A 25,332-nucleotide genomic window follows, 5' to 3' on the forward strand; every position below is an offset into this window, starting at 1 on the left:
TGCATGCATATAAGCATAACCAATGGACACAGACACCAGGGGGGTGAGGGCATGAGTGGGGGAGGGGGGTGGGGAGGCAAAGGGTAAGGACACATATGTAAAGCCTTAATCAATAAAGAAAGAAAAAAAAAGAAATATTCTGAAGAAATCAATTAAATCCTTCTTAAAAAAAGAAAATAATACAATAATCCTATATAATAAAAGCCTAATACGCTAAGTGTCCAGTTGACCGATCAGCCGTTCAACCAATCAAAGCGTAATATGCTAATGATATGCTAAGGCTGCTCAACTGCTTGCAATGATGTGCACTGACCACCAGGGGGCAGACAGTTGACCAGTCGACAAGTCACTATGACGTGCACTGACCACCAGGGAACAGACGCTCCAACCAGTAGGTTAGCTTGCTGCTGGGGTCTAGCCCTGGAGCCCTCCTGCAGTCCCTCCCCAGCTGGCCAACCTCCTGCATCTCTCCTCTAACCCGATCATGCACCAGTGGGGTCCCTTGGCCTGGCCTGCGCCCTCTCGCAATCTGGCACCCCTCAGGAGTTGTTGGAGAGCCAGTTTTGGGGGATCCACCTAAGCCAGCTGGCAGACATCCCCCGAGGGGTCCCAAACTGCGAGAGGGTTCAGGCTGGGCTGAGGAACCTCCCCGCCCCCAGTGCATGAATTTCGTGCACTGGGCCTCTAGTTAGTAAATAATAATACAAGAATAAACTCTGTGTTTTGAGTACTCACAACTGAAAACCTATTTGCCCCACCCTGTATATCGACATACACACATGTACACACACATACACACAGAAAGAAAAAATAATATAAAATGCATAAACCGACTACTTCGACTGATCTCTCTGACCAATCCAAAGGCACCTGAGAGGTGACGAAGGGATTAGATGATATGCCAAAGAGTGGCGAGTTGGTGTAGTCTGAGCTAACATAATCATTATTCCAGAATTGGGTCTCCCTTTTAACAGAAGCTTGGAGGAAGTCCCATCATTTCTCAACTGCCCTTTTCATAAAATTGAAATTAGAATCGCCAGCCTCACTGCAGAGCTCTGAGGCTTCACCAGTTGGCATCTGTAAATACTGTGAGGCTGAGAAGCATTATGAAAATCATATGTGCAAATCCACACATGCCTGAGGTATGCAGAGAAACCAGGATGGGTCTTCCACACATCAAGCAGTGGGTGTTCAAAGGACCTAATTCGACTGGTGGCTCTTGTGAAGTTCTCTTTGGAACTTGCCCTTCGGAGGGTATGACTGGGGAGGGAGACCCCTGCCAGGGGCACAATATTTAGTCTCAAAGACAGGCCACGTGATGTGGGAAGGAGTCTCGAATTACAGAATCAGAAGATCTGGATGGACATTCTAACTCTGCCACAGTTATGGCCTGGAGCCTTCGAACCAGTATCTGGAATAGTAACCCATTTTCCCTGTGTCAGATTCAAAGTCGTTTCGTTTTATCACAAGTCTTGGCTGGGCATTAACCAAAGCTGCATAGTTTAATGAAATATATATACCAGAAAATGTGGTTACAATTAACCAGTTCATCTTTCTAGCTTTCCAAAGACCCGTGTTTGCCTCAGGCAACTCCTGACTTCAGCCCTGTCCAGCCCTAGTACATTACTATTACTATTACTATTACTATTACCAACTATAGAACCAGAAACTAGTATAAAGGATTTTAATTTTTTCAAGACATTTTTATCATCATCACCTCAGTTGATTGTCCCAATAGGCAGAGCAGAAAAATAAATGAATTTTGCAAGTACATAAACGGAAGCTCAGCCTATCCCGGCCAAGGCCACATAACTAGAACATTACAAAGCTGTGAACAGAATTCAGTCCATCGGGCTATGTGCCACCATGACCCTGGGCCTCACAGTGCCTTCCTGCCTTCATCACATGTGGTCCTGATCTGTAGCTAACCCCCAAGCCAAGCCCACTCTGTGCACCATCAACAGTCTGCCACCAGCTCCCCTCACGACCCAGTCTGTCCTGGGAAGCTTTAAAACTTCCAGAGACAGGTGAGGGCACGTGCAGGCAAAAAATAACTAACTAACTAACTAAATAAATAAATAAATAAATAAATAAATAAATAAAATGGAGCCAACATCAGTGTGTGATGGAGATGACAAGATTCTATTGCTCATTTTCTTCTAAGCTCCATCCTCCCTGTTGAAGGACGGGGATCAAAACCTTTTGTGTGGAAGCACAGAATGCTAGATCAAGCAGAAAACTTGGAGATTATCTAATCTAGTGGTTCCCAAACCTGGCTTCTCATTGGAATCTGCTGAAAAGTTTGTTAAAAATAAAAATACCTGCCGAAACCAGTTTGGCTCAGTTGATAGAGCGTCGGCCTGCGGACTGAAAGGTCCCAGGTACGATTCCGGTCAAGGGCATGTACCTGGGTTGCGGGCACATCCCCAGTAGGAGATGTGCAGGAGGCGGCTGATGGATGTTTCTCTCCCATCGATGTTTCTAACTCTCTATCTCTCTCCCTTCCTCTCTGTAAAAAATCAATAAAATATATTTTTTAAAAAAATAAATAAATAAAATAAAAATAAAAATTCCTGCGCACCACTTAGAGAGATTTTGGCTCAGCAGTACTGCAAGTGAGCCTGAAAATCTATTTTTGGCTAGTTTCCTTGGACCCCAGCTGGAGGGGATGCACTAAGAGCAGCGGGGAGCCACTCTCAAAGGGATCTTCCAGGACAGGACACCGATTCCCAGAGACAATAGAGACTTGCCCAGGGTCGCACAGCTAGACAGTGATGCATAGCTTTCTAATCCAAGCCACACACATTATCACACTGGGTCCTCTTACAGTCCTACCAGGTGAGTGAGAAACTGCATGTCCTACTCTTCTTGGGAGAGAAAGAAGGGCCTTTTGTGCCCTCGAAGCAACCTCTTCATGTTAGTTTGCTGGAGTAGACAAAGTGCCACAAACTGGACAGCTTAAACAAAGAAATTTATTCTCTCATAGTCCTGCAGGCTAGAAGATCGAGTTGGCAATGCCAGTTTCCAATGAGACCTCTCTCCTTGGCTTGTAAATGGCCACTTCTTGCTGCATCCTCCTCTGTGTGTGGCTGTGTCCTATTCTCCTCTTCGTGGAAGAACACCCACCAGCAATATTGGACCTCATTTTAACTTAATTTAACTTAATTACTACTTTAAAGACCCAATTTCCAAGTCTCATCTAAGGCAGTGGGGATTAGGATTTCAACATATGAATTTGGGGGAGAGACATAATTCAGTCCACTCCAAGGCACTGAGTTGCTACTTGATTTAGACTAAAATCAAGGTAATTAGGAAATAAAATCTAAGCCTTCAAGTTTAATAGTAATTATTTTTAATGCCTTTTAAGGTCCAAAATATCCCCTGTGTTTTAAATGCAATAAAATTTCTAAGAAATGCTATTTTTAAACCCAAAGGCTTAATCTATGTCGAAATTCATTATCAAAGAATGCTATAATTCACAAATAATTAACATTGCCTGTCTTTATTATAATCTGATGAGTTTTGATTTAAAAAAGAAAACCTCTAAAAATAGACACAGGAAAAGGAATAAAACACCACATTTTGAAGCAGCTGAGTTGATGGAATAACAACCAGCTTAATTTTTCATTGAACAAAATAACCTTTGACCTTGCTTGTGTCTGGTGAAGGCAGGATTCTGGAGGTCAAAGGTTAATTAGCCTGAACATGATAATATATTTATCAGCAAAATAAACTGAGAAATAATGTGTGAGTAAAGGCCAATCTATTCTCACTGTCTCAAATTCCTAGGAAAACACAATGAAATAGACAATCTGTATAGTCTTTGCACACCCAAAAAAAGAGACATTTTTCCTTCTTTTGTGGACTGAAGATGACTGTGCCAATATAAACTTCTGCTTTTCATCTTCTGAGCAGTCAAGGGCAACAGTGCTATCTCTGACCCAGGGACATGTTTTTAGAAGCATTGGATCCTCTTCACACAAAATTAATTAATGGTGTATTTTCAAATCTTCCCTGTGTCCCCTCCTTGATGCTCCCAATCCTACTCCCACCACAGCTTGCTAAATAAAGGGGTTCTGCAAGATAGGGCTGTGCTAGGACACTGTGAGGATCCAGTCCATTGGGAGTCTGCAAAGATGAGTTGTAATTTCAGATTTACCTCCTTCTCTGTGATTTGGGATAAGTTCATTCAACTCTCTGGGCCTGTTTTCCCATTTACAAAACCACAGAGTGAGACTCAATGACCTCTTAAGTCTTCCCAATGATTTGTGTTTTTTTAAAGGAAAGGATATGAGTTCTTGAAAATGTATTCAAGTCTTATCTGACATAAGAAGAATGAAGAGATGAAGGAGGAGGAAGAGGGAGGAGAAACCCAGCAGGAAATGAATGAACTTTCCTTTATGCAAGCATTCAGTGGCTGGAGCACCCTAGGAGGGGAGCATTGGACAATGGGGTCCCTGCAGACACACATTAACCACAAGAGGAGAGCATTCTAAGCTGAACTGGGACCAGAACTCGGGTCTTCCAACTCAAATTACGGTGCTGTCACTATCTAGCTGTGTGACCTTTGCCAAGTCACAGAAGCACCTCTGGCCCCAGTGTCTTCATCTACAAAAGGAGGGAGTTAGGTTAGATGGCTTCTCTCTTCTCTGGGATTGCATTAGAGAGACAGCTGGTATTGTTAATTGATAAGGAAGCAGTTCAAAGAGGATCCATCTGTTTTTAATTAAATTCCATTCGAGACATCTTTATAAATGCTCTGGGTCTAGGAGATAACATATTAGGAGACACTGAGAACATACATATTGAAGCCATATGGCAATATATAAAGGACAGACCCAATTATATAGAATTAAACCAGTGATGGGTGAGAACCGGGAAGCCTATGCTTTCAGAGATTTGGGGAGGGAGTTAAAGTTCACTGGGCATCAAAACAGTAAGAGAGTATATTCAATGGAAATATAGCAAAAACACATCATTATAGGAAATTGATATTCCATGGTTCTAACATAGTAAAAGAAAGTAAGAAAAATAAGAAAACAGAAGCCAGAGGTGAAATAGGAGAAATGGCTGGGAATGTCATCCATGGGGATGTGGAGTGGAAGGAAGAGGCACAAACCCTGAAGCAAATGACAGTTTCTACCCACAACTCACAATTAGCAATGGATTTTGTTTGTTTGTTTGTTTTATTTTTGTTTTTTTAAATCAATAAGCTTTCTTATTTTAGAGTAGTTTTAGGTTCATAGCAAAGGTGAACCGAAAATAGAGTTCCTACCGGTCCTCTGTCCCCACACAAGCACAACCTCGTATCAACATCTGTACCAGAATGGTGAATTTGTTATAAATAATGAACCTATATTGACACTTCATTATTACCAAATGTCCACAGATGACATTAGTTTGCATTCCTGGTGTTGTACAATGGACGTCCTAAAAATCCTCTCTGCTCTGCCTATTCATCCCTAACCTCCCACTCACCCCGGCCAACCACCGATCTTTTTACTGTTTCCATAGCTTAACTTTCCAAAATGTCACATAGTTGGAATCATATAGTATGCAGCCTTTTCATAAGGGCTTTTTTTTTTCACTTAGTAATGGGCATTTAAGTTTCCTCAATGTCTTTTCATGGCTTGATAACTCATTTCATTTTAGCTCTGACTATTATTCCATTGTCTGGATGTAGCACAGTTTACTTACCCACTGGCCTACGGAAGGACATCCTAGTTGCTTCCAAATTTTGGCAATTATGAAAAAAGCTGCTATAAATATCCATGTGCAGGTTTTTGTATAAACGTAAGTTTTTCAGTTCACTTGGGTAAATAACAAGAAGTGTGACTGCTGGATCATAGGGTAAGAGTGCGTTTAGTTTGGTAGGAAACTTCTAAACTGTCTTCAAAGGTGGCCATATCAGCTTGCATTCCCACCAGCAACGAATGAGAATCCTGTTGCTCCACATCCTCACCAGCATTTGGTGTTGTCAGTGTTTTGGATTTGGGCCATTCTTTGGGATATAGTGGTATTTTGTTTTAATTCACAATTCCCTAATGATATATGATGCTGAACATCTTTTCATATGCTCACTTGCCATCTGTATGTCTTCTTTAGAGACTTATCTATTCAGATCTTTTGCCCGTTTTCTTACTGTCGAGTTTTAAGAGTTCTTTGTATATTTTGGGTAACAGTCCTTTATCAGATGTGTTATTCGCAAATATTTTCTCCCAATCTGTCTTCTCATTCTCTTGACCATATTTTAAAAATAGTCAACATCTGGTTAAAATGAATGAGGGGAACTTTGAAGAGGAAAATAAATCACAAACCATACCCCCTGAAAGGAGCACAGTGGAAGAAGGGTGGCCAATAGGGGGAGAAGGGAAGAGTAATGTATAGTACAGTCCTGTCTCAGAATAAATATTCTAGTATATATACCCAAGGTGTGGGTAAAAGTACTAAAAGAGCTTTCTCACACCATGTAGAAAAACTCATTTTACAGAGTATACAGAAGTTTCAGATGGGTGGCTGGTAATGACTGGTACCATTTGCATTCCTCTCCTCTTCTTGTTCTTTTCATAATTCATCTAAAACAGTTTTGCAGGAGGAAAGGAGAAGTCCTTATTACACCAAGTTTAAATGTTGCTTCTTTCAGGAGCTTTAGCTAGCCTTCCAAGCACTGATTTGATGCCCTGTTTTTGTGAACTCTGTACTATGCTAATCAGAGACTTCTCACACTTTATTCTGATGGCCTAGACCAGTGGTTCTCAACCTTCTGGCCCTTAAATACAGTTCCTCATGTTGTGACCAACCATAAAATTATTTTCGTTGCTACTTCATAACTGTAATGTTGCTTCTGTTATGAATCGTAATGTAAATATCTGATATGCAGGATGGTCTTAGGCGACCCCTGTGAAAGCGTTGTTCGACCGCCAAAGGGGTCGCGACCCACAGGTTGAGAACCGCTGGCCTAGACACTTCTCATAGCCCTCAACAGAGCATAGGTTCCATGAGATAGGAACCACCTGTTTTATTTTCAGCTACATTCCAAAATCTAGTATAGTACCTGGAATATTATAAACTCTCAACAAATATTTGTTGCATGAATAAACTAAGTAAGTACTGAAAAATGAAACAAAGATTCATGGTATTAGTCTGCTATGGTTGCCATAGCAAAGTACCACAAACTGGGAGGCTTATACAACAGAAATTTATTGTCTGACAGTTCTGGAAGCTAGAAGTCTGAGATCAAGGTGTCAGCAGGCCCATGCTCCCATTAAGATTCTCTCTTTGTCTTTTGCTCTTGGCATTTTAATTATGATGTGTCTTGGTGTGGTCCTCTTTGGATTCCTTTTGTTTGGGGTTCTCTGTGCTTCTTGGACCTGTAAGTCTATTTCTTTCACCAGGTGGGGGAAGTTTTCTGTCATTATTTCTTCAATAGGTTTTCAATATCTTGCTCTCTCTCATCTTCTGGCACCCCTATAATTCTGATGTTGGTACGCTTGAAGCTGTCCCAGAGGCTCCTTACACTATCTTAGTATTTTCGGATTTTTTCATTTTGCTTTTCCGGTTGGGTGTTTTTTGCTTCTTCACATTTCAAATCTTTGACTTGATTCTTGTGCTCCTCTGGTCTGCTGTTGGGAGTCTGTATAATATTCTTTATTTCAGTCAGTGTGTGCTTAATTTCTAGTTGGTTCTTTATCACAACATCGAGGGTCTCATTAGATTTCTTGAGGATCTCATTAAGTTTATCAGCGGCTTCTAGACAGTTCTTGAGAGACCTTAAAAGTGCGGTTTTGAGCTCTATATCCTCCATTTCTGTCATTTCTGTCCTGTTTCTTTGTCTCGGCATTTTTTATGCTTTCTTGGTGCACCCCCTAGTGGTCTTTGTGCGCAGTCTTGTTGTAGTTAAGCCTTGATTGTTGTAGGTATTACTGGGTCAGATTTGGCCTCCAGGCCAACTGGCTGTGAGAATCAGCTGTGTCTGCAGTGAGAGAGCTTCTGTCCTCTGGGGAGGTGCTAATCTAGCCTTTGCTGGAGGCTATCCGGCAAATGCCTCTGTGCAGGGCTTGGGCGGGGCAGGGCGGGGCGGGTCGCTCGGGATCAACAGGGCAGGCAGAGTGAGCAGTTATGGCTGCTCTCAGTCCCGTCCCCAGAGGCTCTGCCTCTCAGAGTCCCAGCAACTGCAGCAAACCTCGGAGAGAAAGCTGCCCTCACGTTCCAACTGATGCCAGACAGTCCCACTTCTCCTGTTTGAGTCTGGGTCCCTAGAAACTCGCTCAGAACTGGAGCTCAGAGCCTGAGGCTCCCTCCCGATTGAAACAGACAACCGCGCCCTCAGCTGCCAGCCCACTCGGTGCGCACCTCCGCACCTTTGTATTTTCCAAACTGTGCCTCGTCTGAGTCTCGGTATGCTGTTCTCTTTCCTTCTAGTTGAAGAATTTCCCCTCAGCCAGCCTTCCTGTGGCTCTGGGTGATGTCCGTTTCGTCTTTTAGTTGTATTTTTGAAGTGGTTGTGTGCGGCAGCAAACTCTGGTGTTTACCTATGCCGCCATCTTGGTTCTCCAGGCCATGCTCCCATTAAAGATGCTAGGGAAGAATTTGTTCCAAGACTCTCCTAGCTTCTAATAGTTCCTTGGTTTGTGGCAACATAATTCCAGTCCTCACCTGGCATTGTGTGTGTGTGTCCAATACCCCCTTTTATAAGGGCACCAGTCTGATTGGATTAGAGCTACCCTAATGACCTCATTTTAACTTAATTACCTTTGTAAAGACCTCATCTCCAAATAATGTCCCATTCTGAGGTACTGGGGGTTAGAATTCCAAAATATCTTTTTGGAGAAACAGGACGCAATTCAACCCATAACACCCATCTAGGGATTTTGAAATTTATCCTGTAGGGAGATAGGCCCTTTAAAAAGAATGTGACACAATCAAATTTGCATTTTGGGGAGTTGGGAAAGGTGTGAAAGATGAGATAGAGGCATTCAAGATTAGGGAAGGAAGCTGAAGTAGGTCCTGGGTAGAGAGGTAATGAGCCCCAAACAAAGGCAATAGTGGTGGAAATGAAGAATAATTTCAGAGGGATTTTGAACATAGAAAGGCAAAGACACAATGAGTAACTGATGGTGACTAATTGAAGAGGGGATTCCTGTTACTAATTTAGAGAATTGCAGAAAGGGGAGCAGGTAAAAGAAGAAAAAAATTAGCTGAATATTCAGCTTGCAGGGTTTGAGGTATCTTTCATCCCAGTATCTGTCTCTCTAGATATCAAGCCAGTCAATGAAATGCAGGAGAATTTACAATGCCCTCGTGCAGCAACACCTAAAGACAAAGGAATAAATACAATGAGTTGCTACTTAACAAAGAGACCCTAGTATTTTAGAAGTTTTTTAACTTTTTATCTTGAAATAGTTATATAAAAAGTTGTTTTAAAAGTCTTATATGTGTGCCATAGCCAGTTTGGCTCAGTGGATAGAGCATCAGCCTGCGGACCAAAGGGTCCCAGGTCCGATTCCAGTTAAGCCCACGTACTAAGGTTGCAGGCTCCTCCTCAGCCCAAGCCCTGGTCAGGGCATGTGCAAGAGGCAACCAATTGATGTGTCTTTCTCACATTGATGTTTCTCTCTGTCCTTCCCTCTCTCTTCCACTCTCTCTAAAAATCAATGGAAAAATATCCTCAGGTGAGGATAAAAAATAATAATAATAAATAAAAGGACTTACTCTTGAGTATCAGAACCAAGATGGCGGCATAGGTTAACGCCGGAGTTTGCTGCTTTGAACAACTACTTCAAAAGTGAAACCAGAAAACGGAAGGGACATCACCCAGAACCACAGGAACGCTGGCTGAGTGGAGGTCCTACAACTAGGAGGAAAGAGAAACGCATACAGACACTCAGAGGAGGCGCAGTGCTGAAGTCAAATTCTGAGGTTCGGAGTGTGCGGAGAGGGCTGGCAGCGGAGGGCGCGGTTGGCGTTTTCAATCGGGAGGGAGTCGCAGACTCTGAGCTCCAGATACAGGCGAGTCTTTAGGGACCCAGACTCAAACGGGAGAAGCAGGACTGTCTGGCTTCGGTCAGAGCGAGTGCAGCTTTCTCTCCGAGGTTTGCAGCCATTGCTGGGACTCAGAGAGGCAGAGCCCCTGGGGACAGGACTGAGAGCCGCCATCACTGCTCTCTCCGGCCCACCCTATTGATCCTGTGCCACCTGCCCCGCCCAAGCCCTGCACAGAGGCATTTGCCGGATAGCCTCAGGCAAAGGCTAGATTAGCACCTCCCTAGAGGACAGAAGTTCTCTCACTGAAGACACAGCTGATTCTCATAGCCACTTGGCCTGGAGGTCAAACCCTCCCTGGGATTAGCTACAACAATCAAGGTTTATAAGACTGCGCACAAAGACCACTAGGGGGTGCACCAAGGAAGCATAACAAAATGCGGAGACAAAGAAACAGGACAAAATTGTCAATGGAGGATATAGAGTTCAGAACCACACTTTTAAGGTCTCTCAAGAACTGTTTAGAAGCCGCCGATAAACTTAATGAGATCTACAAGAAAACTAATGAGACCCTCGATCGTATATTGGGGAACCACCTAGAAATTAAGCATACACGGACTGAAATAACGAATATTATACAGACTCCCGACAGCAGACCAGAGGAGCGCAAGAATCAAGTCAATGATTTGGAATGCGAGGAAGCAAAAAACACCCAACCGGAAAAGCAAAATGAAAAAAGAATCCAAAAATGCGAGGATAGCGTAAGGAGCCTCTGGGACAGCTTCAAGCGTACCAACATCAGAATTATAGGGGTGCCAGAAGATGAGAGAGAGCAAGATATTGAAAACCTATTTGAAGAAATAATGACAGAAAACTTCCCCCACCTGGTAAAAGAAATGGACTTACAGGTCCAAGAAGCGCGGAGAACCCCAAACAAAAGGAATCCAAAGAGGACCACACCAAGACACATCATAATTAAAATGCCAAGAGCAAAAGATAAAGAGAGAATCTTAAAAACAGCAAGAGAAAGAAACTCAGTTACCTACAAGGGAATACCCATACGACTGTCAGCTGATTTCTCAACAGAAACTTTGCAGGCCAGAAGGGAGTGGCAAGAAATATTCAAAGTGATGAATACCAAGAACCTACAACCAAGATTACTTTATCCAGCAAAGCTATCATTCAGAATTGAAGGTCAGATAAAGTGCTTCACAGATAAGGAAAAGCTAAAAGAGTTCATCACCACCAATCCAGGATTATATGAAATGCTGAAAGGTATCCTTTAAGAAGAGGAAGAGGAAGAAAAAGGTAAAGATACAAATTATGAACAACAAATATTCATCTATCAACAAGTGAATCTAAGAATCAAGTGAATAAATAATCTGATGAACAGAATGAACTGTTTATTATAATAGAATCAGGGACATAGAAAGGGGATGGACTGACTATTCTTGGGGGGGAATGGGGTGTGGGAGATGCGGGAAGAGACTGGACAAAAATCGTGCACCTATGGATGAGGACAGTGGGTGGGGAGTGAGGGTGGAGGGTGGGGTGGGAACTGGGAAGAGGGGAGTTATGGGGGGAAAAAAAAGAGGAACAAATGTAATAATCTGAACAATAAAGATTTAATTAAAAGAAAAAAAAATAATAATAAATAAAAGTCTTATATATGTTTCACCTAGCTTTCTCAAAGGCTACCATTTTATAGAATCACAGTATAATTATTGCTCATACTATTAATACTATTAATTAACATGATTAATAATTGTATTATTAATTGGTTGTATTATTAATATTGACATGTAATATTCACAGGCAATCTAGTACTTTAGTTTTTTTTTAAGGCAATAATTATTTAAAGAAATTCAAAACAGTGCCTGACAAGCAGTAGCTACTCCACAAATATTTATCTATATATATAAAAGGCTAATATGCAGTGCCCCTTGGGGAGTTGGGGAGTTCGACTGCTCACTATGACATGCACTGACCACCAGGGGGCAGCGTGGAACATGGCGGGCAACGAGCGGCAGCAGTGGTGGTGGTGGTGATGGTGGTGGCAGCAGCGGCAGCGGGGTGCTTAGAGGGTGAGGGAAAGACGAGGAAGGGAGGCAGGGAAGCAGGGAATCTGATCTGCCCTGATTGCTGGCCAGGCCTAGGGGCCCTACCTGTGCAGAATTTTGTGCACTGGGCCTCTAGTGAATGAATAAATAAAGACTAACATTAGAAGGGGAAGTACAGTAACATGTAGTGAATTACTGAGTTATCTCATTTCATATCATTACAACCTGTGAAGCCAGCAATTTAATTGTCACTGATTTCATACAAGGAAATTAAGGGTATAGAGTTTTTGCTTATTGAAACATGCTGGATAGATAGGAAAGAAAAAAAAAGAAAGACAAATCTCAGAAGATAGGTAGAGCTTACACTACAGGAAGCACTCTCCTCATCCACAGAAGCCAGGACTGTGGGATGAAGGGCCCAGTTTCCTCAGGGACACATCTCACCTGGCAGGCCGTATGGCATATCAGAGAATACAGTGGGGCCTTGACTTACGAGTGTCCCGACTAACGAGTTTTTCGAGATACGAGCCATCTCTCGGCCGATTTTTTGCTTTGAGTTGAGAGCTAAAATTCGGGTTACGAGCCAGCTTCAGATACCCCACAGGTAGTTGGCGCAGCGAACGTCACAGTGAACGCCACAATATTAGCCCAGTATCACGTGTCTCACTCGTTCACTTTAAAATTTGACATATGAGTAATTCAAGTTACGAGCTCCATCACGGAACAAATTAAACTCGTAAGTCAAGGCCCCACTGTACTTGGTTTTTAACATCTGCAAACCTGTCCGCCCTCTTCAATTCCATGAAATTCTGAAGCAGTGGTTCTGACAGTTTGCTCACTTTTGAAAGACATGCTATCAGTTGTAGCTGCACCATGCCAATAAAAGTAAGAAATATCTGTCTTAAGGGCTCCCACCTGCTATTTTCCCTTCCCCGGTCCTCCCCCTATCTACCAATTGGAGGTCATCACACCAAAGCCGGCTACTTCAAACCTCTCCCTTCTTCCTCTGCCTAGTCCAGGCTCACCTGGCCTTTGTCCTGTTCTTCCTGATCCTGCCTGGTGACTGACTAATCTGACAGCTACTAAGGGACAGTGGAGGAATGTAACTTCTGAAGGATCTGAAAGGATCTGAAGGATTTGAAAGGATCTCCTGGGAGAGTTGTGAAATCTTTATCTCTAGAAGTCACAAAGATCGTTTAAATAGTGCCCTACACTAAGAAGGACACTTGGAACAGATACTTGCCAGGCCCTTCCAACTCTAGAAAGATGCATACAATTTTAAGGAAAATTATTTTTCTTCTTGACTTTTCAAAACTCACATTGAATCAGGCTCCACAGAGATATGGACGCTTAATCATCTATCCCAGATAGTGATGGAGTGATGGTGTGTCCCCGCCAGATGCCTTCTTATTCTTCCCAGCCATGACCAGTTACATAACATGTGAGTGCAAAATGAAAATGTGGATTCCCACGTTCAAAACTTAAGCATTTCAAGATGACAACAGCAGAACATTAAGCCAAGCATGGGGTCCTTGTAAGTGCAGAGCCCCGTGCAATTGCATAGGCCTCAGACCCACAAAGTCAGCCTTGCTGCCAGCTCTATGATTGTGCGCTTGCTGGTGAAGAGAGAATCCGAAATCTCCAAACCTTCTGCTACCACTAGCCACTTCAGATATAAAAGGTCTGCAATACTAGCCCAAACAATAAAGGCAAAGGACCCCTATTAATGACATTGTTCAATCCACTATTTATGTCCACAATGAAAGAAAACAAAAATTCAGGCAAGGCAGTAAATGTGTCTCTCTCAATGGTTAGAGTGCTGGCCTGCACACCAGAGGGTCGCGGGTTCCATCCCAGGTCAAGGGCACATACCTGGGTTGCAGGTTTGCTCTCTGCCTCTCTTACATCTCTCCCCCTCCCCCTCCCTCTCTCCCTCTCTCCCTCTCTCCTTTTTCTCTCTCCCTCTCTCCTTTTTCTCTCTCTCTCTCCCCTTCCCTCCTATTCTCCCTTCCACTCTTTGTGAAAAGTAATGGGAAAAATATCCTCTGGTAAGGATTCACAAAAAAGAAAACTTTTTAAAATGCAGTCAAGAACAACTCTTTCATGAAGAAAGTGTTTAGTACAACCGTTAGGCATCTGTTCAGCCTGTTTCCTAAAACTGGGACACATGTTGCTTTGGATGGCGGGGCTTTAAATGAGAAGGAACAGATGCTGTCAACTCAGGTAAGTTAATAATGCTATTTCAAAATGCAATAAAGACGTACAAACTCCTGAAATAGAAGTTCTCTTTAAATTACCAACAAATGCATGAAAACAAAGAGACAGTGACTCTTGGAGTTCTGTCCATTGTGCGAGTGCACCCAAGAAACAAGAAGTAGAAACTAAGAAAATGGATCTGATCTGCCCATCTACCCCTGCTTTAGAAGGAGACAACAACCAAAAGCAATGTCAGATGAAATAGGGCTTGGTGAGCAACATAAGCATGGCCAAGAAGACCGTTTAAAATGTCTTTAATATGCCCAGCAGGCATAGCTCAGTAGTTGAGAGGCGACCTGTGAACCAGGAGGTCACGGTTTGATTCCTCGTCAGGGGACATGCCTGGGTTGTGGTCTCAATCCTCAGTGTGGGTGTGCAGGAGGCAGCTGATTAATGATGCTCTCTCATCATTGATGTTTCTATCTCTCTCCCCCTCTCCCTTCCTCTCTGAAATCAATAAAAATATTTTTTAAATAAATAAAATAAAATGTCTTTAATATAAGTACATCTTTCAATTCAGTTCAGATCCTTATGAAGGACATGAGAGGAAGTAATTGGACACAAATAGGACAAAACTCAGGAGGGGCAGTAGCTGAAGAGAAGAAATAAACTGCAGCCTGTTTGTAATGGGGCAAAAAAGGATTCCTGGGTCAAAAGTTGAAAATGATACAGTGATACAGAATAAGACCCTGTATTAAAAAGCTCAGTTTGCTCTGATTAAAATGAGTTTAAAATGAAAGGACTAAAGTCCAGTCTCTGATAATATTCAGCACAGATTAATGTTCTTATTGGAGTTCTGTACCTAGTTTTAAACATCATAGGGTTCCAAGAGCCACACAAAAAGACTGAAGCTTTGGAAAAACGATCCTACCATACAAGACAAAAGGAAGTGGTTCATTTACCTTGAAGAAGAAATAATAAAGGGGTGTGCATGTAAAGGTGTAAGATTTTTATCACTATCTCTCTTTTCTATTAAAAGTGTTTTACTCACAACCCCACCCAAACAGATACCAAACTCTGGTCAGTCCATGTATATTCATCAGAGTTCTCCAGAGAAACAAAGCAGATAGACATAGATATAGACACAGACACAGACAAAGACATACACATATACTACACACACACACACACACACACACACACACACACACACACGTAGGTAAGCTTCCATACACAGGTAGGCTTATAGTTGTGAGTACATGAAACACAGAGTTTATTCTTGTATTATTACTTATTAATAGTTGTATTATTTTCCGTACAAACATAAGGTATTGACTCATACAATTATGGAGGTTGAGAAGTTCCAGGATCTGCTGTCTGCAAACTAGCAACCCAAGAAAGCTGGTGATATAGTTTGAAAGCCTAAGAGCCAGAGAGCAGATGATGTCCATTCCATTCTGAATCTGAAGCCTGCAAAACAGGAGTACTGAGAACAGATCAAGATCAATGTCCCAGCTCAACCAGTTAAGCAGAGAGAAAAATACCACCTTCTTCCAAGTTTTTGTCCTATTCAGGCTCTCAATGAATTGGGTATTGCCCACTCACATTGAAGATGGAAATCTGCTTTATTCAGTCTACCAATTCCAATGTTAATCTCCTCTAGACACACCCTCTGAGGCATAACCAGAAATAATGTCTAACTGGTTTCTAGGCATCCATTGGCCCAGTCAAGGTGACACAAAATTAATCATCACACCAGGTATACTCATCATTCCCTGGCCACAGGCTGAAACGTCCAATTATCTCTCCATCTGCTAAAATCTCTTTTCTGTTTGAAGCTTACTTATCAGCTATAACCTCTCTCCTTCCACCGTCTTAGCCCCCACAAGGATGTGAACTTTGGTAGGACTTAACCCATGCCTCTTTTGATTAAGGGTTCAATAAATGTTGTTGAATTAATTCATTTTAAAAATACTTAAGACAGTTATCATAGACAGAGTAATATAATTGATAATATGTAGGGTTCAAAGAAACTTGACTCTATTTTCAAAAAGGAGGAAAGAATAAATTTTTAAGACTATAGATCAGTAACTGTTGGGGAGCACAGGAGATTTGGTTGGAAAGTTTGTAAGGAGGACATTCTGATAAAAGGGAAGTGTGTGGAAGGCCGCCTGTCCTGTTTATTGGAATTCTAACTTAGGAAAGTGCCAAAGGTGGAGACCCTAATTATTCCTTGACCTTTCCAAACAAGTCTGTGCACAAGCTGACCCCCAGGTGTTTATTGGAATCCTTATGCTTAAATCTTTGGGTGTCCTTTCTTAAAGGATGCTATAAACACGTGTCCTCCCAATATTATTTACCTTACTGATTGTATCTAAAAGATAAACTTTATCTCAAACTGCTGGTACAATAAAAGGCTAATGAGGCAGGCAATAGAGGCTGTCTGTTCCCTTTGGCCAGGCAGTCCCTTAGTCCTCTCTTTTCACAGTGTCTCAGAGCAATTTGTTTATCTGACATTCAGGAGCTGCTGGTCAGCCCCGGGGAGCAGCTTCACTTAAGCCCTTTAAAATATTAAAGGATTTTTTTGAAAACACGTAAAAGAATAAGATGATCTGTTGAAGCTAGCATAGTTTCATGGATCATAGACTGTGTTTGATTCATACTATCACTATTGTTTGACCAGGGTTACTAGATTAATAGCCATAGTAGGGATTATATGAGATAATACATATACACCACTTAGCCTAGCTCTGACTTTAATAGTTCAATAATTATAGCTACTGGTATTATTATGTTAACTTTAGCAGAACATTCAACTACCTCTGATGATATAACAGTAGTAATAAAAAACAATTACTACCATTTATTGAGTATTTATTATATGCCAAACACATCTTAAGTGCTTAGCATACAATATTACATTGAAGCCCCACAAGGTAAGTGTTCTGGATTAAATAGAGTCCCTAAATATTCATGTCCACAGGAACTTCAGACTGTGTCTTTATTTGTAAATAGGGTCTTTGCAGATATAATCAAGTTAAAATGAGGTCATACTGGATTAAGGTGTGCCCTAAATCCAATAACTTGTGTCTATAAGAAGAGTGAGATTAGAAGGCATGGAGGAGACACAGGGAAGAAGTCCATGTGAAGATGGAGATAGGAATGACAAGGATTGTTGGCAATTATCAGACTCTGGAAGAGGCAAGGAAGGATTCTTCACTAGGGCCTTCAAAGGCAGCATGGCCCTGCCGACACTTCTAACATCCAGAACTATAAAAGAATAAATTTTTGTTGTTTTAAGCCACTCATTTTGTGGACATTTCTTATGCTAACGCTAGGAAACTAATGCAGTCAGTATTATATTTATTTACAACGAGGAAACTGAGATGTAGAGAGGTGACACATCTTGTGCAAGGACACACAGCTAATAAATTAGATTCCAGCTCAGATCTGTCTGACTCCAAAGCCCCTGCTCTCAACATGTAAACGAGTACACAGATTTACAGCTGGCTTATCTTTTGTCATCCATGAATGCTAATCAATACATTGATGTCAACCTGAAGAGCTCTCTAATGATTTTCACTCATCAGTCATTCATTCATTTTTATAAAGGTGAAAATGTGGCCTATCCAGACCCGTTCGCCTATTAGTCAATATTATCAATAACAGCTAATGTTTATATAGCACCTACTCTACGCCAGGCAGGATTTAAGCACATTAGGTATTTAACACCTTCATTTCTCAAATAACCCCATATGAGGCAATGTGAAGATCCATTACAAAAATGGTCCCAATTCTTCACCTCTCCCCATGTGACTTTGCAGCTCCGCCCATGAAGAAGTGATGGAGCATCTTTCTCACCCCTGAAATCTGAGCTGGTCCTCTGACTTTCTTTGGCCAGTAGAGCAGTGGAAGTGACTGTACCAAATGAGAACCTTCGCCTCAAGAGGCCCTGCATGCTTTTCCTCTCCAGGCCATCAAACAAGCCCAGCTGGCCTGCTGGAGAATGAGCTGATGCATTTCAGCGGATGGCTAGCCTACCCCCAGAAACAGGGCTGCCTATTTCACCCACAGCTGAGCAGACAAATGAAGAAGACTACCTCAGGCCAGAAAAACTGACCAGTAGAGCATAACTCAAATTGCTAACCAACGAATTATAAACTAAATAAGTGATGGTTGTCTTAAGCCACTAAGTTTCAAGGTGGTTTGTTAGCTAAAGGGCGCAGGTAGGTACAATAATAATAGTATAGTATTATTAGTTTCTCATTTCACACCGGAAGAAACTGAGACACAGAGAGGTTTAGTAATATGCCAATATTACATAACTATGAAGTGTCAGGGCCAGGACTTCAACTTAACCCCTAGAGTGCTGGGGAGCGCAATCGTGCTGGGAGCGCGATCGCGCTCCTCCTGCAGTGTCACTATTAGATGCTAGTAGTTCACTCTTTATGTGGGAAAAAAAATTTTTAAACCTTAACTCAAAATGCCTTAGCAATTCTAGCATAGTTCCTAGGATATTGGTTGGCACTCAAAGGGCTAAGGAATGTGGCTCCAGAGTCCACTCTCATGACCACCACAAGATCCTGCTCTCAATCACTTCCACAAAGTCACAGAAAGATTGCTTATAAGATTGGCCAATGACATTAAGCCAGAAAGGATGACTAATTACCACAGACGACAGAATCGAGATTCAGAATACTCTCAACAGGCATGACCCAAAATCCATTGATCTGTAAAATAAAACTTCACAGGAAAAAAAATATATAAAGTCCTGCATCTGAGTTTTTAAAAATATACAAATAAAAAACAGGGAGGCTTAACTTAAAAGCAGCTCATGTAAAAAATTAAGAGGGGTTTTAAAGAAATGAAACTGAGTAAGAATCAATCATGGGATGCTGCATAAATGAGGGTCTGGTGCCAAAGCCCCAGGAAGCAACAGTGCTGCTGCATGTGGTATGATTAGAGGGATGTTGATGAGCTGAAGTATAACAACGTTACACAAAAATCCTATTATATGAAAAAGTAAGCATATTTAATCTGACCGGGGTGGGGAGGGGCACGAGTCTGTGAGCTCTTAAAATACCTAAAGATTTGCCAAAATGTTGATGAGAAAGTAGACTGATTCTATGATACTTTGGGGAGAAGAGAGGGATCAGTGATTGGAAGTGTTACAGCTTTACTAGGAGGAAGAAAAAATACTTTTAATCTTTCTCCCACTGCCCCTCTTAGCCTGCTCTCTGGATTTGTTCTTTCCTATCCCATAATGAAATCTCCAGCACCTCCCAGAATGTTCTGAGCCTTTTAATCAACAGTTTCATTTCAGTAATTAAAATATGCCTCCAGTGAAACATCAACACTCCAAACTCATTTAAACTTAAGGCCTCTCTCTTCTTCCAGCTTGACAACCAATACAGGGAAAGTCTGGGGAGGAGGCATGGCTGGCTAGGGCAGGGGTCCTCAAACTTTTTAAACAGGGGGCCAGTTCACTGTCCCTCAGACCGTTGGAGGGCCGGACTATAGTTTAAAAAAAAAAACTATGAACAAATTACTATGCATACTACACATATCGTATTTTGAAGCAAAAAAATAAAATGGGAACAAATACAATATTTGTTTGAGGACCTCTGGCTTAGGGTCTCTTCCTTACTCCACCTCCTTCCCCAGATTGGCAGTCATCATGTTTGATTCTTTCAAGGTCAAACCCAAGGGGAGAGGAGACTAGAATAAAAGAGCAAAGACACAGAAATGGTTGTATGAGGTGGTAGTGCCCTCTTGGGGGCAGAAAGACAATGGGGCTTCCTCTAGGCTCCCTTGACTGAGGCAGTGCCGTTTCTCCCATTTGCAGCTTAACAGCTTTCCCCTGGCCACCCACTAGTCTATTGGGGTCCCCTTGACCCTCTAAGACATCCTCTTTCATAGGATCCTTTTTAAGAAGACCAAGACCAGCGCCCTTCTGCGTGATCACTGGATTCCTGGAAAACACGTACCTGTGCCACAACATCAGAGAAAGCACAGCTCTCTTCCAATGCAGCCTCTTCACTAGGTTACAAGGAGGAGGCAGCCGTAGGCACAGACTCCATACTTGACACATTTCAGTCTGAGTTCCTCAAACTCCAGGGGACACGCTGAAAGCTCTCAGAACGGTCTTCTTGAATCCCTTCTAATTTGGTTTCAGAGGAAATGCCACAGCACTCCAATCATCTTTTAAAGAAAGAAGGTTCTCAAGGCTTGCAGAGGGAGATGGGTGATGTGCTAATGCAGATAGGACTGGTTTTACAATCTCTTTATTATGTCCTCACAGGTAGTCAAGCACCCAGCTTCAGCTATTATAGAATTCTGAGAAAGATGGAGTTTCATTCTAACATACCATTACAAAAGTTACAGGGAAGCAGATTTCCAGCCAGCAAATGGTTATCGATCTAACAAAGTAAAGGGATTCAGGTCATAAAGTTGTAGTCCATCAGGCTCTAAAATTAGTGTTCAAACAGAGGTTGTAGAAGAAATTTCTGCACATAGTGGGAGGTGGTCAAGTAACATCTAATGCTGGGGTCCAACCCCAGCATGTCCAGGGGTTCCCAAAGGCGTAGACGGAGTCGGCGAAGAAGGAAGGACACGGAGACAGTGTTCAGTTGATCAGCAGCCCAGCCAGGTTCTCCAGCCAGGTTCTGTCCAGGTTCTCCAGCCAGGTTCAGTCACCAGGTTCTAGTCAGGTTCTCTTGCCATGTTCTATCCAGGTTCTGTAGCCAGGTTCTGTCTCTAGGTTCTTCAGCCAGGTTCTCTCGCTAGGTTCTGTCTCTAGGTTCTGTGGCCAGTTTCTGTCCAGGATCTTTTGCCATGTTCTCTCCAGCGAAGTTCTTCTGTCTCTAGGTTCTGTGTAGGTTCTGTCTTCTTGGTTCTGTCTTCTTGATTCTGTCTTCTAAGTTCTGTCTCCTAAGTTCTGTGTTCTAAGTTCTGTGTTGTTACATCTGTATTTATACCAGTTGATTCCAATCCTATCAATATCTATTCCAAAGGTTAGGCGTTTCTTATCTCCATTCCAGGGAGTAAAGATTATGTAGCTTAAGCATGATTGTTCGTAGTTAAAGTGATTAATTACCCGCCTGGCACTTAGTTGAGGTTTTATTCCCTCCCTAACTTCAGGGGAAAATCCCTACCTGGGGAAACAACCTTTCTCAGAGACCTTGGTTAAAACACATAGTGCCAAGAAGGTGAGCAAACATATTAAGAACAGTATGTCATATATGCCAGGTCCCTTGAAACAGCAAGCATGGACCGGCTCCCGGCAATCTAACATTTCCTTTCCCGCTCTAGAATTTCATTATTTCTATAACTGTGCTCATCCCACACTTAAGAAATAAATATATTTAAAAAGAAATACCTAACAACAACCACAACTAGTTCTTAAATGGAGCATCCCAAGCGGTGAACCCCTTGAATTTGGTAACAGTGCCTTTTACGTAGCCAGTCTTCTCCCCAACCCAGGCCCTAGAAATCACTGATCTGATTTCTGTCCCTATAGTTGTGCCTTTTCCAGGATATTATATAAATAGAACCACACGTCCTGTGACCTTTTGAGGCTGGCTTTTTCCACTTAACATAATGCTTTTGAGATTCTTCTATGTTGTGGTGTGTGTGCCAGTAGCTAGTTCTTTTATATTGCTGAGTCATATTCCATTGTATGGATGTACCAAAATTTTTTAATTAAATTATTGGGGTGACATTGGTTAATAGGATCATATAGGTTAGATATACCACAATTTGTTTATCCATTTACATCTTAGTTTCCTAGGCTGAGCAATTATGAATTGCTATAATCATTCAGAAAAAAAGAAAAAAGAAAGTAATCCCAAAGGGACATGAAAGAGAGTGCATGACTAAGTAGCATAGGTGGTATTCAGAAGTCTCAGGGGAATTCAAAAGAAGGAAGGTCTTGATAAGGTAGAGTTTGGTTACAAAGGATTTTTCTGCTTGTAGTACTTTTTTTTTTTAAATATATTTTATTGATTTTTTACAGAGAGTAAGGAAGAGGGATAGAGAGTTAGAAACATCAATGAGAGAAAAACATCGATCAGCTGCCTCCTGAACACCCCCTACTGGGGATGTGCCCACAACCAAGGTACATGCCCTTGACCGGAATCGAACCCGGGACCCTTCAGTCCGCAGGCCGACGCTCTGCCCAGTGAGCCCAACCGGTTACAGCTCTGCTTATAGTACTTATCCCACATTTTTATAAATTTGTTTTGGTGTTCTTCACTGCAAAGCTATCCTTCAGAAGTGAAGGACAAGCAGAGACTTTGCCAAACAAAAGCTAAGGGAGTTCAGCACTTTTATACCTGCTTTACAAGAAATGCAGAAAAGAGCTCTTCAAACCAAAAGAAAAGGATGCTAACTAGTAACCTGAAATCATATTAAAATAGAAAACACACTGGTAACCTATATAATCGAATTCAGAATACTCTTACACTGTAATATGGTATATAAATCACTTGACTTGAGTATAAAGATTAATGGACTAAAGTATTAAAAATAACTCTGGATACAGTAATTTGTTAATGGCTACACAAAATAGATGAAAATTATGACATCAATGGGGGGAGGAGTAACAGGGTAGAGTGTTGTATATGATCAAAGTTAAGTTGCTATCAACTTAAAATAGACTATTATAATGTCTGGAACCTTATTTGGAACCAGATTCAAACAAACAAATAAAAACATTTTTTAAAAAGAGCGAGTAAAAAGACAAGTTACCGACTAGGAAAAAAATGTTTGCAAATCATATATGCCTGATACAGGACTTTTCTCTAGAATATATAAAGAACTCTTAAAACTCAGTAACAGGAAAACAGACACAAACAAAAGATTGGCAAAAGGTTTGGACACCTCACCAAAGATGTATGGATGACAAATAAGTTCATGAAAAGGTGTTCAAAATCATTAGTCATAGAAATATGAAAGGTAAAACCACAGGGATGACAAAAATGTGGAGCAACTGGAACTCTCATACACTGCTGATGGGAATGTAAAACTGCCAATCACTGTGGAAAAGTTTGGCAGTTTCCCAAAACGTTAAACATGTACTTATCCTATGACCCATTCTATCCCTAGGTATTTACCCAAGAGAAATAAAAACATATGTCCATACAAAGACTTATAGATGAATGCCCAATAGCAGCTTTATTTGTAACTAGTAGCCCGGTGCATGAATTTGTGCACATTGAAAGGGAATTAATTAGAAGAAATATTTTAATATCACTATTCACCCTTTCTCTATAATAGAAGTGTCAACCAAATTCACGATTGACAATGACAGATCGAAACACATGCATGCAACTGGTGCCAGCGAGAGCTTTTTATGTATCACGCACGAATGAGTCAACTTAGCCTTTTATACATACAGAATAAACTTGCTTAATTAGACCTGCTTTCTGATTTAGCTAAACTTTTTCCAACCCAGTGAAGCACCCCAACTTCTCTTTCAGGTAATTGTCAGCAACACAGCAGTAAATGTCAACACAAAGCAGATTATTAATGTAGATCACGCAGGGAGAACAAAGGGTAAAATATTTAACTGCAGCAGTGTTTGACTATATTCTGTTTAGTGAGAAAACCTGAAGTCATTTTCAAGGTCCACCATTTCTTACTTCTTTTCAGTCGGGTCAAGTTTGTAAGCTTTCCAAATTTCCATTTTCCAGCTAATGAAAAGAAAATAGGATTCCACCGAGTCTCCTCTCTACCTGCTCCAGGACTTCTGTGAGGACCAAATGAGATGAGGCATGAGAAAACACTTCACAGACTTTTGGTTAAAGTGTGAAATGTTTGCACCTGGCTATAAAGCAAGTTGTGTTCCTGAGCTGAAGAAACTGCAAGGAGGCTAGTCGTTGCTAGAGAGAGGAAGACAGGCGTTGCTATGTGAAGTCATGACCCAGACAGTGGGACACTTTGCATGTTAGTCTTTTATATAGAGAGATAGCCCCAAACCCAAAGCAACTCAAATGCCCATCAACAAGTGAATGGATAAGCAAACTGTGGAATACTCATATAAAGAAATATTACCCAGCAGCAAAAAGGAATGAATTCTTGATAACCACAGATGAATCTCAAAATAGTCTATGTGAAAGAAGCCAGACCGCCCCCCCCCCAAAGTACATCCCGTATGATTCCTTTCTTTTTTTTTTTTTTTTAATAAAATTCCCGGAAATGCAAACTAATGTATGATGACAGAAAACAGATCAGTGCCTGAGGAAAGGGGCTGGGGAGGGTCAGGAGGGAACATTATAAAGGAGCAGGAGGAGCCTTCTGAAAGTGGTAAATGTTCACTATCTTGACTGAAATGGTTTCATGGTTGTATACCTGTCAGAACGTATCCATTTTTCCTATTTAAATATGTTCAGTTTACTTTATGCTGTTTATACCTCCATAAAGCTGTTTTTAAAATGCAATAAATGAACATGTTAAAAGTACCTAAAGGGCAGGATCAGGCAGAGGTGCTAACAAGGTGTATTAGCCAGACCTCATCAGATAAAGGTAAGCTAGTGTAGGCTGCGGTAGATGAGCCTGCAGTGGCCGGGAGAGGGGAGACCCGCTTGTCCTCTCCGGTGGGCTGAGGGTGCAGGCTCGGGTGCTGAAGGACACTCTTCGGGGCGGGAGAACAACACCTCACACAAGTTGGAGCCTGACTGTGAAGCCCTGGCAGGTGCTTCGTCCTCCTTCCCGCCCGTTGTCAAACGGATCCCCAGTAGCCGGCTATTTCTAAAGGTGAGCACTTCGTTTTGTACAGATAGAGTCGGGTGGTGTTCCACGTGCAAGCTGCGACACTCAATCCACAGTGAAAGTAAACCCTTCCGATCAGTAATTGTAAGAAATTACCTCGCCGTGGCCAGCAGGGAAATGACGCACCCTGGAAATCCCGACCTCAAACTCCTGCAAAGTATGGTATGGCCGACTCCAGTCTCTACAGTGGTTACCGGCCCGGCCCGCCCTGCCCTCCGCCTCCGCCCTGCCCTCCGCCTCCGCCCCTCCTTTTCTTCCGGTTGGGCTCCTCGGGGCGGGGCGGGGAGGGGGGCGGAGTCCGCAGGGGCCCCGCCCACGGTGTGTG

At 42.0% G+C, this 25,332-nt stretch overlaps 1 long non-coding RNA gene across 1 annotated transcript in view; it reads right to left on the bottom strand.

Moving 5' to 3' along the window:
- LOC308514590 overlaps positions 1-25,234 on the bottom strand; it is a 107,432-nt gene extending 82,198 nt beyond the window's left edge. The window contains exon 1 of the long non-coding RNA XR_013995598.1: positions 25,104-25,234. This is a non-coding gene — a long non-coding RNA (uncharacterized lncRNA). The remainder of the gene's footprint in view (positions 1-25,103) is intronic.
- Between the last annotated feature and the right edge of the window lie 98 nt (positions 25,235-25,332).

Source organism: Myotis nattereri (assembly GCF_964212035.1).
Source record: "Myotis nattereri genome assembly, chromosome: 2".
NCBI lineage: Eukaryota > Metazoa > Chordata > Mammalia > Chiroptera > Vespertilionidae > Myotis > Myotis nattereri.